This window comes from Schistocerca americana, unplaced genomic scaffold (genome assembly GCF_021461395.2).
Source record: "Schistocerca americana isolate TAMUIC-IGC-003095 unplaced genomic scaffold, iqSchAmer2.1 HiC_scaffold_243, whole genome shotgun sequence".
In the NCBI taxonomy this organism is placed as follows: Eukaryota; Metazoa; Arthropoda; class Insecta; order Orthoptera; family Acrididae; genus Schistocerca; species Schistocerca americana.
Genome location: NW_025725954.1, coordinates 72,501 through 77,500, shown reverse-complemented (window position 1 = coordinate 77,500; position 5,000 = coordinate 72,501). Strand labels below are relative to the sequence as shown.

Sequence of the window (5,000 nt, the reverse complement as noted above, 5' to 3'; positions counted from 1 at the left end):
ACCAGTTACGAGCTAGAGACGCGACCGCGTTGCTCTCTGTACGAATGCCGATGCTGAGCGGTCAGCTAGGAGGCGCTCCATCCATGTCGGTACCGGTGAGCGTTGCACTCGCAGTCGCAAGAACGTACGGCAAGTATATTACCTGGAAGAGTCAATGACAGTCCACGCCCCCCTGCGTGGGAAGAGTCTTTCTAGGCCATGACCCACCGGAAGGGCGCAGCGTCCCCCACCCCAGACATGTGACGTCACACCATCGGTATTGACGACTAGACTGATTCCTTATAATCATTTGCCATACACCGGTGGAAGCTGCCGAGACGAGTAACTACATAGCGGGCTCGCCGTGTCACTAATGTACAGAGATACAACAGTTTCGACTGGAACCGGATTAAACGTATACACGGCGCTGATTAGTAATAGATAGAGCCATCAGAATACAGATAATGTATACAACTGTCCGTATACATGCTGAAAGACTCTGCTCACAATCACAACCACACGTCAGCCACACACCCTTATCACGCACTACTCTCTGCCTGTAACACGCACACAGACAATATGTAAGCACCAGCATGGAACAACACCCAGTGCATCCTCTCCGCCACATTAGACAATCCACACTGTCATAACCAGACTGGGAGGTCCACTCAGAAAACAGAATATCCCACCCACCCGACAACCACCATTGCTCAGCCAAGCCACCAACACCCACACATGTCCTACACAGGGGTGCACCCAACATCACAATACTGCCTCCTCTCACAGCACACAAACAATGGCAGGAATGAAAGACACAGGTCTGCCACAAGCATGGAATGAGAGCGCCGCCTGTCATGAGCCAAAGGTGCATCCTGACGTGGCAAATCAGATGATGCCGCAGGCATCCACTTACTATAATCACAATCAACAAACCGGCCGCCCCGCCCCGCCCCCCATTAAACCTTTCCTTACAACAATGTGTACCTTAACCTAACCTATATCGTACCGTAACCTAACCTATGTCGTACCGTAACCTAACCTATGTCGTACCGTAACCTAACCTATGTCGTACCGTAACCTAACCTATGTCGTACCGTAACCTAACCTATGTCGTACCGTAACCTAACCTATGTCGTACCGTAACCTAACCTATGTCGTACCGTAACCTAACCTATGTCGTACCGTAACCTAACCTATGTCGTACCGTAACCTAACCTATGTCGTACCGTAACCTAACCTATGTCGTACCTTAACCTAACCTATGTCGTACCGTAACCTAACCTATGTCGTACCTTAACCTAACCTATGTCGTACCTTAACCTAACCTATGTCGTACCTTAACCTAACCTATGTCGTACCTTAACCTAACCTATGTCGTACCTTAACCTAACCTATGTCGTACCTTAACCTAACCTATGTCGTACCTTAACCTAACCTATGTCGTACCTTAACCTAACCTATGTCGTACCTTAACCTAACCTATGTCGTACCTTAACCTAACCTATGTCGTACCTTAACCTAACCTATGTCGTACCTTAACCTAACCTATGTCGTACCTTAACCTAACCTATGTCGTACCTTAACCTAACCTATGTCGTACCTTAACCTAACCTATGTCGTACCTTAACCTAACCTATGTCGTACCTTAACCTAACCTATGTCGTACCTTAACCTAACCTATGTCGTACCTTAACCTAACCTATGTCGTACCTTAACCTAACCTATGTCGTACCTTAACCTAACCTATGTCGTACCTTAACCTAACCTATGTCGTACCTTAACCTAACCTATGTCGTACCTTAACCTAACCTATGTCGTACCTTAACCTAACCTATGTCGTACCTTAACCTAACCTATGTCGTACCTTAACCTAACCTATGTCGTACCTTAACCTAACCTATGTCGTACCTTAACCTAACCTATGTCGTACCTTAACCTAACCTATGTCGTACCTTAACCTAACCTATGTCGTACCTTAACCTAACCTATGTCGTACCTTAACCTAACCTATGTCGTACCTTAACCTAACCTATGTCGTACCTTAACCTAACCTGTATTGCGCCTTAACCTAACCTGTATTGCGCCTTAACCTAACCTGTATTGCGCCTTAACGTAACCTGTATTGCGCCTTAACGTAACCTGTATTGCGCCTTAACGTAACCTGTATTGCGCCTTAACGTAACCTGTATTGCGCCTTAACGTAACCTGTATTGCGCCTTAACGTAACCTGTATTGCGCCTTAACGTAACCTGTATTGCGCCTTAACGTAACCTGTATTGCGCCTTAACGTAACCTGTATTGCGCCTTAACGTAACCTGTATTGCGCCTTAACGTAACCTGTATTGCGCCTTAACGTAACCTGTATTGCGCCTTAACGTAACCTGTATTGCGCCTTAACGTAACCTGTATTGCGCCTTAACGTAACCTGTATTGCGCCTTAACGTAACCTGTATTGCGCCTTAACGTAACCTGTATTGCGCCTTAACGTAACCTGTATTGCGCCTTAACGTAACCTGTATTGCGCCTTAACGTAACCTGTATTGCGCCTTAACGTAACCTGTATTGCGCCTTAACGTAACCTGCATTGCGCCTTAACGTAACCTGCATTGCGCCTTAACGTAACCTGTATTGCGCCTTAACGTAACCTGTATTGCGCCTTAACGTAACCTGTATTGCGCCTTAACGTAACCTGTATTGTGCCTTAACGTAACCTGTATTGCGCCTTAACGTAACCTGTATTGCGCCTTAACGTAACCTGTATTGCGCCTTAACGTAACCTGTATTGCGCCTTAACGTAACCTGTATTGCGCCTTAACGTAACCTATATTGCGCCGTAACGTAACCTATATTGCGCCGTAACGTAACCCACATTGCCCCTTAACGTAACCCACATTGCCCCTTAACGTAACCCACATTGCCCCTTAACGTAACCCAACACACGTTGGGCCTTAACCCAACACACGTTGGGCCTTAACCCAACACACGTTGGGCCTTAACCCAACACACGTTGGGCCTTAACCCAACACACGTTGGGCCTTAACCCAACACACGTTGGGCCTTAACCCAACACACGTTGGGCCTTAACCCAACACACGTTGGGCCTTAACCCAACACACGTTGGGCCTTAACCCAACACACGTTGGGCCTTAACCCAACACACGTTGGGCCTTAACCCAACACACGTTGGGCCTTAACCCAACACACGTTGGGCCTTAACCCAACACACGTTGGGCCTTAACCCAACACACGTTGGGCCTTAACCCAACACACGTTGGGCCTTAACCTGCTCTGTAATTGTCATACGACGCGTTAAATTAGTGTAGTGTTGCCTAACTGCAACCCCCGCAATATAGTTTGCTACTCGCACTGCCCGGTCCCCAGTGTATCGCTTCATGTTAAACACCTTGCAGCTATACACTGTAATGTGGATGGCAGCAGGACGTACATGCTCAATGCCCTTTGCAGTTGTTCATTGGCATTTGCAGTTGTTCATTGGCATTCGCATGTGCGAAGCACTTAGCCTACGCTGTGGTACGGCCTGTGTCGACTGTCCGCTGATGTTGTACGTCCAAATCACACACTGTACTGCACATTGGTCCTCATGTACTGAATGATACATCGTGGTACATGTGACCGTACAACGACTGCGCCAACAACGGCGAACCATGCGGTCCAAATGTTGTGCACTCAGCTACGTGTCGTCTCCCTATAAGAGCTGGATTGCAGTGTGGTATGCCCTGGATGGCGATCAGCATGAGCCGTCTGTTGATGTAGTGGCGCGTGTTGTCAGACGTAGTCGTCTCTTCTCACACACCGTGATAGCATGGTGCACTGCGTTCCACATCTGCGACATGCGACAGAGGCCGGTTGACAGTCGTTCGCGCAATGGACATCGCATACGTACGGGGGCCACCTTCCACGTGTTCGCGAAGCGTGCACATGTTGTTGCGTGTATGTGGGCAGACATAGTGTGTCGTGACACCTGACACAGGCATGCAACAATCGTTGAATTTGCAAATGGCGATGGACGCCTACGTTTGCTGGTGACGTTATGCAAATGAACAACTGGTAAACCGTTGTGGTGCGGTTGTTCTCGCTAGAGGTGAATCAGTGATGGCGACGATCGGTTGAGCTACCAACCGGTTGTTCCAGCGATACCCACCATGCCCACGAACGTGAATGGCATCTGGGTGTGAAGCGATACGCGGCAGTGGCTGGGTGGGACCGTCCCCGGCCGGTGAGGGGGGGCCTCCCGGCGTGCTGGCCGCGCGGTGCGTGGGCGCACGCGCTACAGCCGGCTGGTGGGGGCGGCCAGTGGCAGGCGCGCCGGCCGACGGAGGCGGCAGGCGGCGCAGCTGCGCGCCGGCGCACCCTGCACGCGGCGCCGTGCGGCCAAAGTAGGTCCTCGCGGGCCCGGTGCGAAGCGCGGTGGACATCTGCAGTGTGCTGGTCCGATTGAGGACTGTGTGCGCTGAGGATGCGCCGCCGCCCGGCGCTCGGCGCCGCGACGCCGTCTGCTGCTCGGTCGCCTCTGCGGTTCTCGCAGGTGGTTTGTATCGCAGCTGTGCGGACGTGTTGGCGCGTGCGCTGTGCTGGGAGAGTTCGCTTCGGCACCCAAGTGGGGCTTTTGTCCTTCTGTGGCGCTGGCGTTGGAGCTGCCGGTCACCGTAGGTGGCGCGTGTTGTCTCCCGCCGGCAATGCCACGACAGCACGCTCCCGGGCCTCTGTCGGCAGCGGCAAGCTCAGTTGGGAGCACGGGTGGTCGCACCTAAAGCGTCTACTCGCCAAACTCCGGGCGATTGCGCCTCTCTCGAACCCGACCAAGTACTTAGGACGGCGCTGCGCGCCGCCGGGACCTGAGAGGGTTTCGAGGTGTATTGTGCAGGGGAGCTCAGCCTCCTCCTGTTTGCAGAATAATTGAGCGGACGCTTGCGTGTTCGCGCGGGCCCCCGGGACACACTCCCGGGCGGCCGGCTGCTCAGCTCTAGTTGACGCAGCTCCCTGGTTGATCCTGCCAGTAG

General features: G+C 51.9%; 1 non-coding gene across 1 annotated transcript in view; it reads left to right on the top strand.

Moving 5' to 3' along the window:
* The first annotated feature begins 4,977 nt into the window (after nucleotides 1-4,977).
* The window catches only part of LOC124576035, a 1,910-nt gene continuing 1,887 nt past the window's right edge, over nucleotides 4,978-5,000 (top strand). The window contains exon 1 of the ribosomal RNA XR_006972459.1: nucleotides 4,978-5,000. This exon is cut by the window's right edge and continues 1,887 nt beyond it. This is a non-coding gene — a ribosomal RNA (small subunit ribosomal RNA).